At 43.0% G+C, this 15,036-nt stretch overlaps 1 protein-coding gene across 1 annotated transcript in view; it reads right to left on the bottom strand.

The window, feature by feature from the left end:
- The window catches only part of lats2 (large tumor suppressor kinase 2), a 51,308-nt gene extending 42,196 nt beyond the window's left edge, over positions 1–9,112 (bottom strand). The window contains 2 exon segments of the mRNA XM_055636981.1: positions 8,420–8,627; positions 8,942–9,112. The gene's annotated coding sequence lies outside the window, so the exon portion shown is untranslated.
- Between the last annotated feature and the right edge of the window lie 5,924 nt (positions 9,113–15,036).

The following is a 15,036-nucleotide window of genomic DNA, read 5'->3' as shown; positions in this document are numbered from 1 at the left end:
TGCCCCCACTCCTACTCCCAGAGCGGGGCCAAGACGATTGGAGATAGACACAAACTGCTGAAGTAACTCAGCGGGCCCAGCAGCATCTCTGGAGAGAAGCAATGGGTGACGTTTCGGGTCGAGACCCTTCTTCAGACTGAAGAAGAGACTCGACCCGAAACATCATCCATTCCTTCTCTCCAGAGATGCTGCTGGTCCCGCTGAGTTACTCCTGCATTTTGTGTCTATCTTCAAATGACGTCGCACTCCGGACGGCTGTGCAGACGCATGATGACGCATGCAACCGTCGCTCGTCAGTCACTACCGGCCTGTCGCGTAAATGACGGCCAAGTGGGACAGGCTCTTTAGGATACAAACTGCTCCAGGGGCTTTTGTTGCTCATCTTTGTACCCATGGTACATTTGACCATGTGTTGAGCTGGAGCAAGATAGGAGCAGATAGTGTGTTGATGAAATGAGGTTAGAGAAACGTACATTATAATTTCAGTTAAGAAGGTCCAAGTGCTCTACCCAGCAGGAACTAACTACCTTGCTATCTTTGTTGATCTCTTCCGTTCTTGGCATAGATAGATAATCTTGTCAGCACTGAAGAACCATGCACAAAGTTGCTGGATCTCCTGCACTCTTTCCAGCAAAGATCTATTGTTTAAATCTGAGATTTGATTCTTTAAGGGCCTGAAACCTTTTCTTGTGGTACACATTAGAACATCGTGGAAGCTACTGTGGATCCAAACGTTTGCCAGTCATATTGTATTTTTTTCTATCTATCCTGTGGAATTCCTTTATCTACCTACATGTGGGGTAGAGTAGTGGTTAATTTCTCTGTGAATTCCTCAATGTATCATCACTCAGGCATGTAAGGTAGCAAAATATATCCACAGTGAAACCCAGGCCAAAACAACTGCAATAACTCTTAAATATTTGATTTTTTTTTAAACTTAGTTTGTATTTCATTCGCTCATTTAAACCATTTGTCAAGAAATGCCAAAGAATGGACGGTAATTGCCACATTCCCAGCAAGTCTATTACTAAGCAAACAGATCACTGACGGTAAGTCAGAATAGTTTGTTATGTCATCGGAAGTATATCGCCATCTCCTATTCTACAGATTTTGTTGCGGCTCATTTGATCACCTCTTCAAATTGAAGCAGAAGGCGTTTGAAAGAATCAGATTTTCATCTCTCTGTTAATTACTCCACAATAATTAGGTATTCTGTACATATCAATTTTTTGATTAACCAGCATTATACATTGGTTGCTGCGTTGTAATAATAATAATCCTTCCTGGAGTTACAGCACAGCTTTAATACCTTGCATTCTCTTTCAGAGACAGAGGCAGAACTCTTTAGAATAGTCACTATTTATAGGGGGCGAAAGAGGAAGCTCCCCCACATTCAGACAGTGCCAAATACACTGTGATTGGACAACAGGGACGATATTTGCTTGTTCTGGCTCCAGCCAGACAATGTTAGTTATTTCCTTTCTCTGAAATGGCCACACCACCAAAAAAAAAATCGCCACAATTAATGATGCCAGACTTTGCTGTCAGGGAACGCAAAACAATTAACATTTTTTTAATCCTCTGGTTTGGAGTAACGTTTTTAAGAGTATCCACAAAACCTCACATACAATTTCAAACAGACAGCAGAGAAAAACAAAATCACTAACCAGCGCAACATGAATAATATTACACAATGGAGTGGAAAGAGTGGGGGTGGAGGCAGGAAGAGGTGGCCATAGCAGTACAATTATAGCTTCATATATTAAATATCACACAACAATTATTTCAGGGAATCTGTAAAAAATAAAGTATAATCAGATGACGACTACTCAACTAATTGTCTCAATCAAATAAAATATTGCTTCTCTTGATCTGTTACGTAAGCTCATAATTTGAACCAATTGCCCTGTGTTTTATCTATTTTTGGAATAATTTAAAAAAAACAGTATTTATACTAAACACAAAATAGTACAGGAGAGCTTTGCAGAAAAATGTGAGCGGTGCATTTTATAACAAGCTTAGGCAGGTTATTGCAATACTCATTTATTTTATCCATGAGTGAATCGGTTTAGTCAGTAATGTAAATTAAAGGGAGGGGATTTACTTGCAATGACTTGAATAGGAAAATGAACAAATTTGTTACACTTGTTAATTAAAAGCACTTACAAGCACACAGCTTACTAATTGTTTTCAGACATTAATACAAATTTTGCAGTAAGACGATTACAGATGTTTATTATTTGTTTTAATATACTATAATTCAATATAATAAACATTGTTTAAAGTGTAGCTAATGTAACATAACACACTGGGTCCTGCAGATCTTGAGGTCTGTCACATTACGAATCTTGGATGCTTTTAAAAAAATCTGTTGAATTACTAGGTCCTTTTTGATTGGCAGTTAATTCTCTTTCGGAAAATTGGCTTTTGTGTCGCGATATAGAAACTATTGGACGTTATCAAAGATAATCCTCTCGTAAAACAAGGATCAGAGTCCTGTTTATCATTGTACAATTAAATTGATGGACAATATATAAAATAATATATTCATATCTTGAATCTAATCATGTTTGAGCTATTTTCTACATTGCACTATTAGTTACAACAAACATGCTTGAAAGCCAAATATTATATAAACATCAAAAATTAATCCAGCTGCTACATTTTTCTTTCTCATTTCAAGAAATTTATGACAAAATTTTCCTTACACGATAGCTTTATAGTATTCATTCCAAGGAAACTATGAAATTGAAGACATTTCATATCCTTTGTCACAGTGTTGAATTGGAGATACTGATGCCCTGTCCTAACTTCTGCAACACCTACTATTTTGAGAACGTATATTCACATTGCCAATCATTGGCCCCATATTTGTTAAGTATTGTTAGACGTTCATCTTTAATTGCCAACCAAAAAGTACTTGCTAGCAGTTCAACAAATTAAAGAAAGCAACCAAGGCCTATAATATGCCAGCCCTCAAGATCCACTGGACCCAGTTCAAACGCCGTGTTCTCTAGGACTTTGACAGCGGCACGCTGGCGCAGCAGTATAATTGCTGCCTTACAGTGCCAGAGTCTCGTGTTTACAGTTTGTATATTCTCCCTGTGACCACGTGGTTTTTCTCCAGGTGCTCTGGTTTCCTCCCAGCCTCCAAACACATACAGGTTTGTAATTCAATTGGCTTGGTAAAATTACACATTATCCCTAGTGTGTAAGATAGTGCTAGTGTATGGGGTGATTGCTGGTCAATGCAGACCCGGTGGGCTGAAGGACTGTATCTCTGAAGTCTAAAAGAATCTAACAACTACATTTTTATTGGCTATTGTCTTAAAAATAACACAATTTGTTTTTCAAACCAATGTAAGTAACTTGAAATGCATTTGATCAATAAACAAAGATCATTTGAGCTCAGGTTTTCATTGTTAACAGACAATGCTGATGGTAAGGATCCAAACCGAAAACATTCCTGGTGTATAAAATCATGAGGGGAATAGATCGTAGACAAAAAATGCTGGAGAAACTCAGCGGGTGAGGCAGCATCTATGGAGAGAAGGAATATTCCCTCTCTGTGACCACATGGGTTTTCTCCGGGTGCTGCAGAATATTCCTTCTCTCCATAGATGCTGCCTCACCCGCTGAGTTTCTCCAGCATTTTTTGTCTACCTATTTTTCCAGCATCTGCAGTTCTTTCCGAAACAAACAATGGAATAGATAGGGTGGACGCAAGTATTTTACCTAGAGTAGGGGTGTCAAGAACTAGAGTTTAGGTCTAGGTTAAAAGGGGAAAGATTTAATAGGAACCAGAGGGGCAACTTTTTCACACACAGAGTGGTGCGTGTACGGAACAAGCTGCCAAAGGAAGTTGAGGGAGGTGCAACAGGACCTGGGTGTGCTTGTACATCAGTCACTGTAAGTAAGCATGCAAGTACAGCAGGAAGTGAAGAAAGCTAATGGCATGTTGGCCTTCATTGCGAGAGGATTTGAGTTTAGGAGTAAGGAGGTCCTACTACAGTTGCACAGGGTCCTGGTGAGACCACACCTCAAGTATTGTGTGCAATTTTGATCTCCTAATTTGAGGACATTATTGCTATTGAGGGAGTGCAGCGTAGGTTCACCAGGTTAATTCCCAGGATGGCGGGACTGACATATGATGAAAGAATGGGTCGACTGGGCTTGTATTCACTGGAATTTAGAAGGATGAGAAGGTATCTTATGGAAACATATAAAATTCTTAAAGAATTGGACAGGCTCGATGCAGGAAAAATGTTTCAGATGTTGAGGGAGTCCAGAACCAGGGGTCACAGTTTAAGATTAAGGGGGAGGCCATTGAGGACTGAGATGAGGAAAAACCTCTTCACGCAGAGAGTTGTAAATATGTGGAGGTCAATTCACTGGATGTTTTCAAGAGAGAGTTAGATTTAGCTCTTGGGGCTAAAAGAATCAAGGAATATGGGGAAAAAGCAGGAACGGGGTACTGATTTTAGATGATCAACCATGATCATATTGAATGGCAGTGCTGGCTCGAAGGGTCGAATGGCCTACTCCTGCACCTGTTTTTCTATGTTTCTACTATAACAATATTTAAAAGACACTAGGACAGGTACTTGGATAGGAAAGGTTTAGAGGGATATGGGCCAAATGCAGGCAGGTGGGACTAGCATAAAAGGGGCATCTTAGTCAACATGAGCATGCTGGGTCGAAGGGCCTGTTTCCGTGCTGTACAACTATATGACTCTATCCCTGCCCAGTCTGCAGAAGGGTTCCAACTCGAACCATCGCCTATCCGTGTCCTCCAGACTTGCCCTCTGACTTGCAGAGTTACTGCAGCACTGTGTCTTATTGCTGATGCAAGTACCGTTTCAGAGATGATGCTGAAAACCTTCATGTCTGTATTGTGCAAATGTCTTCTGCCAGTATTTTCATTTACCATATAGTCTACTGTACCGTGTGTACATTTAAATCACCTCTGATGTGCTCTACAATAATTAAAATTACTTCTCCTTTTGAAAAAGTTGATAACATTTATTGTTCAACTGCTAATGCCCCAGGTAATATTTTAAAATAATTTAAAGATTGTTGGAAATCAGATAATTGCAGCTGGCTTAATGAAGCATAAAACCACATTATACATAAGCTTCCGGCCATAAACAGAAAAATCCACCAATGCAAAGAGATGAAAAAGAGGAAATTTACCCGGAAGTTGAAATCCAAGTCACGGTCAATTGGTACAAATGTTTCTAAGTTGACAAGTTTCCAGGAGTACAAAGTGATGGTTAGCAATTATGTTGCTGTTCAATTATTGACATCACCAATCAAACTGGCATTCTGTCTGTCAGGTTTTGCATATACCTTGCATTTCCCAGGTGTATGTACTCTGGGAAAAGTCATACCTTTGTTTTTAAAAAGCAAACTAAAACATCGATTAACAGATATACATCTTAAATTATCATTATTTTGGATTATAATTTGGATGTAGATTGTTGCAATGAAATACAAATGTACAGCATACATTAATCATTTTGCAAGTCTGAAATATGCATTAAATACAACATGTAAATGAACACTAATGTTAATAAAGATAGACACAAATTGGTTAAGTAATTCAGCGGATCAGGCAGCATTTCTGGAGAAATGTCTGGTCCCGACCCAAAACGTCACACCCTTTTTCTCCAGATGCTGCCTGACCTGCTGAGTTACTCCAGCACTTCGTGTCTATCTTTGCATAAACCAGCATCTGCAGTTCTTTGTTTCTACTAATGTTAACAATACTAACTGTGGGATTTAACCAATACGAGAACATAAGAAATAACAGTAGATCTAGGCTACACAAAAAAGCTGGAGAAACTCAGCGGGTGCAGCAGGATCTATGGAGCGAAGGAAATAGGCAACGTTTCGGGCCGAAACCCTTCTTCAGACTGATCGGGGGCGGGGGTGGGCGGGGACAAGAAAGGGAAAAGGAGGAGGAGCACGAAGGCTGGGGGATGGGAGGAGACAGCAGGGGGGCTGAGGAAGGGGAGGAGGCAGCAAGGACTAACAAAATTGGGAGAGTAGATCTAGGCTGTTTGCTCCTTTCAACCTGTGCCTCCATTCATTTAGACCATGAAATGAGGGGATCGGGGAAAACTTTTTTTTCAGGTTCTTACCTTCCCGGAGATGTGATCAATTTTCGGATCACGTTCTCCGGGCTCTGCGGCCTTCCATCGATGGAGCTGGAAGCCTCCTCGGACTGAGCCCTGTCGTGGGGAGCGGATTTAACATCCCTTGCCTGGGATCGCTTCCATCGCGGAATCAACATCAAGTGTTCGCAGTCTCCGGTGAGGCCGAGTCGGGAGCTCCAACGTCGCGGAAAGGTTCACCAGCCCCGACACGAGGTTCGATCGCCCAGCATGGGGGAGCTGACATCCCCCCGATGCAGGAGCTTGATCACCTCAACGTGGAGGGCCCAAATGCCGCTGGCTACGGGAGCTAAAATCATCCCGTCAACAGGGGTTCGAGGCTCACGACAGAGGAAGAAATAAGGGAAGGACTTGAACTTTATTTCACATTCCATCACAGTGAGGAATGTGTCGGAGTTACTGTGGTGGATGTTCATGTTAAAATGTGTTTTTGAAGTGATCTGTTACTTTTAATTGTATGACTGACCTGGCCAATGAAATTCCTCGTATGTTGCAAAACATACTTGGCGAATAAAGTGTGATTCTGATTCTTATTCTCAAAGACACCAAGTGTTGGAGTTACTCAGCGGGTCAGGCAGCATCCTTGGTGAACATGGATAGGTGCCATTTCAGGTTTGAGCCCTTCTTCAGATACCTTTCTGCATCAGCCTTGTGTATTAAAAAATCTATCAACTCCTGCCTTTGAACATCAGCAGGCCTCTCGGGCACAAAATTCCAAATGTTCAGAAGGGTAAGGTTGCAAAGAATTGATTCCAAGCACTGATCTTTACAGTACCCACCAGTTACAGCTTGCCATCCTGCAAGTCATTTATCCCTACTCTATTTTCAATCCGATTACCAATCCAATGAGCTCCTATCTGGGGCAACAATCTCTTAGATAGCTTTGATTTTGAAACTCCAATTATACTACGTTTATTCAGGTATTTTTTAACTTCCATGTTTTGTCAAACATTGATTATCTACGTGGCCCGTTTGACTTAAACAAAAATTATATTCTAGTATTTTCTCTACTGGTGATAAACATAGAATAGTACAGCACTTTGGCCCTTTGGCCCACAATATCTGTGCCAAACACGATGCCAAGACTATCATTTGTTTATCTGCACACAACCTATATCCCTCAATGTCCATGTGCCAATCCAAAAGATGCCAATCTCATCTGCCTACAAACAATCCATAACCCTCCATCCCCTGCATATCTATTGCCCTTCCAAATATCTCCCAAATGCCATTATCATATCTGCTCTAGATATCAGGTCAACCAACTTATAGTTCCCCATTTTCTCCCTCCTTCCCAAGTGCTAAAGTTACAAAAAGAGAATAAAGAATTATGATTCCATTATTTGAAAGAATTTTGCCAAAAATATTTCCACTCTACTAATAAATTAAAATCACCCCTCTTTCGTTTGTAGTTTCATTTTCTCCATTATTACTAAGTGGTCAAGTTACAAATAGAACAAAGAATTGAGTATCGATTATCTGAAATAACTTTGCTAATTTCACTCTTCCGATAAATTGAAACCAGCTCTAGAAACATCGTTGTTCGAAATGAGGATCACGCGATATATACATATATCGCGTGATCCTCATTTATATCATTTTCACTTGATCTTCATTTATCCTTATACATGTGTGTGTGTTTGTGTGCGTGCGTGTGTGTGTGTCATCGGCGACTTTAAATGTTGAGAGGTGTAAAATACTAAGTTTAATGTAGCTGAAGGGGAACTATATATATATACACACATACACACACTGTAAATCGCACAGAACTGGCTATATCGATCGCGTGATATAATGGAGCTTAAGAGGAACTATATATATATATGGTTCCCCTGAAGCTACATTAAACTTAGTATTTTACACCTAACTCAAGATTTAAAGTCGCCGATGACAAGCATGTAAGTTTCATATGCGGCCCTGATTCAGCTCTGATTCAGCAGACGTCTGTAGCTACTCGAAGCTGTCATCGGAGGGTCTTTCTTTGACCGGCTTAAAAAAAGTCTGAAATCCGTATGTTTCCAAAGCGACACGCGAACTCTCCCAAAGTGGGAACTTCCCTCGAAGTGACCACAGCCCAAAGAGTTCGTGGAATAGGATTTTCCTTAGCTTTGCTTCCTTTGAGATTTATAGTTAAAAAAAGAAACTGCTTCAAATTAGCGGAGTTTTTGTTTAAACGTGACAGGACGAGGAATTTTAATAGTACGTTACCATCGAAAACGTATACATTCTATCCTTAATCATACCTTTAAAATAAAAAGCACAAATCGTCTACCCAGGACTGTCTCCGATTTAATGGGGTGTAAATGCAGGCAGTTTGGAGTCACCGCAGTTTCTCTCTTTTTTGCGCGAAGTTATGCGGATGAAAGCCAAAGGAACGCACCTCGGCCCAAGCAACCGCATTCCAGAGCAGGGAGAAAATGCATTTCAATCTGCCAGCGACACCATGTTGCGCTGTGGGAATAGAGAGAGGGAAAAAAATAAGCCACAATTTACCAACATCATTAAAAGTTACTGTAAATCGCACAGATCTGGCCAATCTTCAAGAATAACTCAAGTCGTTGACAAACGTCACGGTCTATCTAATACTACATTAAAATAAGCATTGATCGACTCAGCTTAGTTTCATTATTAAGTGCAAAGAAATTTAAACACGTAGGCCAAAGAATTTGACGTATGAAATGTTTAAATATGATAAATGTAGTGATACAGTTCAACCGGTGAGAGCTGGTACGGTGGGGTTTTTTAAATAAAAGTTTATCACTTACTTGTTTTTCACTGGTGTTCCGGCCCCGCTTTTGGAGACAAGGGTCTTGCTAGTAGTGCTGGTGCTATCCAGGCAGCCGCTGCACCGTTCGGGCTGTCGCTCGGCGACTATCCTCCGCTCGCTGCTCCCTCTCAGAATGTGGGCCGGAGCTGGGACGCGCCTGATTGACAGCTGCGCTCCACATTGTTTTCATTCCATTCGGGTCACATGGCGGAGCCGCGCGCCGCAACACCAGCGGGAGGCGGGGCTCTGGTCCATCTCCAAAATGTATCCCAGTGAGTTGTGTCCAGTCTACGCCTTCTTCAGGACCCGTGCGTATATTCTACCCGTTTTTTTGTTTGGTGTGTACCGTCTCCTCTCGGAACCTGGGCAACTTTTGTTTTCCCTCTCAGAGGGTGGTAGGCATGTGGAGCGGAGCGGACCAAGGTCAGAGGAGATACACAGAAGGACACCAAACCTTTCCTATCCATGTACCTGTCCAATTGTATTTTAAATGCTGTTATGTAGCATGCTGTTATGCCTCAATATCTTCTCTGGCAAAATAAAACACAAATTGCTGAAGTAACAGCGGGTCAGGCGGCAGGGGACGTTTCAGGGGTCGAGACTCAGCATTTCTGGAGAACATGGATAGGTGAAGTGTCTTTGTTTCTACTGCTAGAGGAGATATGTGCATAGAAGTAATTGCAGATGCTGGTTCACAAAAAAAAGACACAAAAATGTTAGAAATGTAAAATGGTTAGAATCAGTCTGAAAGGTCCCGAACCCGAAATATTACCTATACATTCAGTCTTCAGGACTGAAACATCACCATGTTCTCAAGAGATGCTGCCTGATCCGCAGTGTTACTCCAGCACTTTGTACCAGAGGAGGTAGTTGAGGCAGGTACTATAACAGCATTTAAAAGACATTTGTGCAGATACATGGATAGGAAAGATTTAGAGGAATATGGGCCAAATGTGGGACTAACATTAATGAGGCATCTTGGTCGGCATGGATGAGTTGGGCCGAATGGTCTGTTTTCTGTACTGTATGATTCTGTACTGTATGATTCTAAACCAAATTGGCTGAACAACAGTCCCAACAAGAAACACCACCTAACCATGCTCTTTCGAGATGCTGCTTGACCCGCTGGGTTACTCCGGCACTTTGTGTGATTTGTTCACCATCCCTGATCCTCCATTAAAACTTTGAAAATTACCTAACATCAGGCAAGCAGGAAAATTCAGGGAAAATAAAATATCTTGTGATTCCTCTTCAAGGAAATAGCAGGTGAGATGGACAGCATCCTTGCTGTGGCTTAATTCCACAGACAGACCTCTTCAACACTGAAATGTTTGTAACTTCATACAAAGAATTGTTGATCATATGCTTCACTTCGTAAAAGGATGCATACGTACAATTACTTCCCTTTCCGATTCTGTCCTGGGCCTCCACCATTGCCAGGGTGAGGCCACACGCAAACTGGAAGAACACCTCATAATCCGTTTGGTTATATTACAACACAATGGTAGGAACATAGAAGAAACAAAGAACTGTAGTTTCTGGTTTTCCAAAAAAAAGTACTGAAGAACTTTTTATCTCTGAAGAGCATGAATAGGTAACATTTCGGATCGGGATTTCACCTGAAGAGGGGACGTCTGAAGAAGATCCCAGTATGAACACTGAATTTTCCAATCTGAATAGCCCCCCCTGCCTCCTCTCTCTTTCCTCTGCCCCTTTCCCCCCCAATCCCCCATCCCAGTGTGCAGTCATTTCTGCCACCACCTGCCTTTGAAATCTACTCCACAAATCTGACAGTCAAAATCCCCCCTCATCTGCACCCAACTATCACTTACTTTGGTCCTGTCCTCATCTATTTTCCAGATTTCCCTCCCTCCCCCCTACCCCTCCACTACAATCAGCCTGAAGAAGGGTCCTGAACAGAAACATTAATAAGGTGGATGAGTTGAATGTGCAGATAGCTATTAATGACTATGATATAGTTAGGATCACGGAGACATGGCTCCAGGGTGACCAAGGCTGGGAGCTGAACATCCAGGGATATTCAATATTCAGGAGGGATAGACAGAAAGGGAAAGGAGGTGGGGTAGCGTTGCTGGTTAGAGAGGAGATTAACGCAATAGAAAGGAAGGACATTAGCTTGGAGGATGTGGAATCTATATGGGTAGAGCTGCGAAATACTAAGGGGCAGAAAACACTAGTGGGAGTTGTGTACAGGCCACCTAACAGTAGTAGTGGAGTTGGGGATGGCATCAAATAGGAAATTAGAAATGCGTGCAACAAAGGTGAAACAGTTATAATGGGTGACTTCAATCTACATATAGATTGTGTGAATCAAATTGGCAAGGGTGCTGAAGAAGAGGATTTCTTGGAATGTACGGGGGATAGTTTTCTAAACCAACATGTAGAGGAACCAACGAGAGAGCAGGCTATTCTAGATTAGGTATTGAGTAATGAGGAAGGGTTAGTTAGCAGTCTTGTTGTGCGTGGCCCCTTGGGCAAGAGTGACCATAATATGGTTGAGTTCTCCATTAGGATGGAGAGTGACATTCTTAAGTCAGAAACAAGGGTCCTGAACTTAAAGAAAGGTAACTTTGAGGGTATGATCGCTTTGCCCAATACCTCTGCTCGGTTCGCAATAACCAACCTAATCTGAGGAAGGACATTCTTGCCATGGAGGGAGGACAGAGAAGGTTCACCAGACTGATTCCTGGGATGTCAGGACTTTCATATGAAGAAAGACTGGATAGACTCGGTTTGTACTCGCTAGAATTTAGAAGATTGAGGGGTGATCTTATAGAAACTTACAAAATTCTTAAGGGGTTGGACAGGCTAGATGCAGGAAGATTGTTTCCGATGTTGGGGAAGTCCAGAACAAGGGGTCACAGTTTAAGGATAAGGGGGAATTCTTTTAGGACCGAGATGAGGAAAACATTTTTCACACAGAGAGTGGTGAATCTCTGGAATTCTCTGCCACAGAAGGTAGTTGAGGCCAGTTTGTTGGCTGTATTTAAGAGGGAGTTAGATGTGACCCTTGTGGCTAAAGGGATCAGGGGTATGGAGAGAAGGCAGGTACAGGATACTGAGTTGGATGATCAGCCATGATCATATTGAATGGCGGTGCAGGCTGGAAGGGCCGAATGGCCTACTCCTGCACCTAATTTCTATGTTTCTATTGCCTATCCATTCCCTCTGCAGATGCCAGAGTGGTGTATTCCACCACTTTGTGTTTTGCTCATTAGTAAGTCTTCAGACGTTATAAAAATTGGCAGAGTTGCGGACAGTGACGAAGCCAGTAAAAAGATGGAGCAGGATGTGGATCAGTTACTAATCTGGGTGGGGAAATGGCAGATAGTGTTTAATCTGGGCAAATATGGAGTGTTGCTCTTTAAGAAGTCAAATGTAACGCATACGTTTACAGTTAATGTTAGTCCATAGTTCTGTGAAAGTAACAACACAAGTAGATCAAATCTACTTAACCTTATCCACTGCCTCAAGGATATAAAGTGTTGGAAGGCCCAGAACTCCCTTCATGCATATGTCTCTATAGGCTGTGGGCCATGCATCGAAATGGGTCTAGAATTTAACTATTGTGACCCATGTCTGATATCTACTTGAAATTTGGCACATATTTAAATAAAATATAATTGAGAAGGAATTCATAACTCGTCAGTGTCAAAAGTTGCACAATAATTAATTAAGCTAATTAGAAAATTAGATTGAAAAAGTAGCGCCATCTAGTGCTCAATGCTCATATTACTCAATGGGGAGCCTAATTCCGTGCTGCGGTCTATTTAAACCATATATTATTATTATTATATTTATTTATTTATATACATATATATGTATCTCCAGTCATATTCACGTCATATATATATAATTATATTATATAAGAATAATATAATGAATATAATTATGAGTGTGTATGTTGAGTGAGACTGCCGCAGAGGTCCCGGGTTTCAACGACTCCTGAACCTGGCTAATTAATGAGTGAGTGCAGTTCCTGTACATTCCTCCGTTTACTGAACTCCACTGGCTGGGGCAGTGCCAGGCTGGGGGAAGGCTAAGGCTTCTTCCACTGAGAGGAAAATGCTTAACACTAACTCGCCCCCCTTCCAGAGCTATCCATGGCTGGAACTGGAGCCGCATTGGGACCGGCTGCTAGCTCCGTACGTGTGGCCGCTCAGCCCATCCACCTAAGCCAGCATGCCCTTCTGGATTATCATGGTGATGATGGTGGGGAGTAGCACTGCCCTGCAGGCCGCCTTCAGCACCCCCATAGCGCCAGTTCCATCAGTCCGCCTGCTCGCTCACTGCAACACCGGCCGGCCGACAGACCGACAGACCCCTCACAGCATCCATCGGCGGACCAAAAGCCTGACTGACCCTAACCCTAATCCTATTCCTAACCCTAGCTCTACATTTTTATTTAACAGTTCACATCATAACATTACAACGATAAATCAGTTGTAAAACAAAATTATCAGCAAGGTTAGCATTACCTTTATTCCTTCGAAACCTTGCTATTGTTTTGATGTAATTAGGAGGCAGTCATGATCCCAGTGCGCTCGCTACCATGAAGCAAAGCGCGTGATTGGGCAATTAGCGTCTGACTCAATGTCAAACGTGCATTGATTGAACAATTACTACTCGGAAAATTGGAGGTTTTCTCATATTTTAAAAATATGTGCATGTTTTGATCTTGACGAGTTACAGGTATGATTAGTATAATATTTTTACACAATATGTTATAAATACAGGTAGATACGTAATTTGGGTCACGATATGAAACGAAAAAGCACCTCGGCCCATGGTCTACTATGACTTAAGTTTCAGACTCCTCTGCTAGGATATACAACCTTGCTGCTGAATTGTGTGCATTTCGATGTCACTTCTAAGTTCCTGAGAAAAGAGGCTATAGCCTGTAGTAAATGATCAGACTCACACATAGTGATTAGAATCCATAGTCTTTTATTAGCAACTCTGTGGAGGAAACACAAGGTGTTTTCGTCTCCATGCATTCAGCTAGTCTAACTGGAGAGAGAGAGAGCTCACTAATAAGCCTGTGGGCGGACCAGTAGTACGAGTGACATAAGGAATGTGCAGCAAGCATAATCTGTGGTAACACATATATAGTACTAGTACAGGGATCCGGTAGGCGGCGCGACTCTGGGTCGTGTGTGGGGGGGTGGGGTGGGGTGGGGTGGGGGGGGGGGGGGGAAACTTTTGAATCTCTCCCTGCACTGGAGACCCGACTTTTTCTCGTCGGGTCTCAGTTGTCGTTCGGGCCGCAACGAGGAGCGGCCTCCAACAGGAAGAAGCCGGGGACTCCGGTGCCGACTCACCTCACCGTCGCAGAGCTGGCCGAGACCGGAGCGGGTGGAGCGGTGGAGGAGCGCTGCCGCTGCTGCTGCTGCTGCTGCTGCTGCTGCTGAGTCGGAGGCTGCTGCTGCGGGTCTGTGGACGGCGGCACCGGGAGCCCGCGGCTCCCTGGAGGGAGACCGCTTTTCGGGGCTCCTGCAACGGCGACTTCTCCCGCCCGAGTTGCGGGGTCGAAGAGCTCCTGGAGCGGGGCCTAGCACCACTGCCCCGCGCGGCTTGGAACGGCCGCGGGACTCTGCGAGCGCACGCCGGGGGCTCTAACACCAAGACCCGGTGTGCGACCTCGCACCACCCGGCGTGGCTTTAATGGCCGCGGGACAATCGCCATCGCCAGCCGGGGGCTTTGACTTTGACTCTGACATCGGGGGGGGGAGAGTGCAGTGGAGAGATAAGTTTATTTGGCCTTCCATCACAGCTATGTGATGGATGTTTATGTAAAATGTAATTATGTTGTGTCTGGGGTCTATTTGTGTGTAATGTATGGCTGCAGAAACGGCATTTCATTTGGACCTCCAGGGGTCCAAATGACAATTAAATAGACTATTGACTATTGACTAAGTGGGACCCGTTGGGTCCTATGTTCACACGGGAGGGCTGGTCCCCCGACGCAATATTCCACCTCTCCACCAATTCCAATATTGGTGGCCAGTGGGGGGGGGGGCGCTTTCTGGAGCGCTGGTATGGGTGTTGTTGGCTGCAGGGACTACTGGCCTC

Source organism: Leucoraja erinacea, chromosome 6 (genome assembly GCF_028641065.1).
Source record: "Leucoraja erinacea ecotype New England chromosome 6, Leri_hhj_1, whole genome shotgun sequence".
Taxonomy (NCBI): domain Eukaryota; kingdom Metazoa; phylum Chordata; class Chondrichthyes; order Rajiformes; family Rajidae; genus Leucoraja; species Leucoraja erinaceus.
Note: the sequence above shows the minus strand (reverse complement) of the source record. Positions and strands in the feature narration are given on the sequence as shown.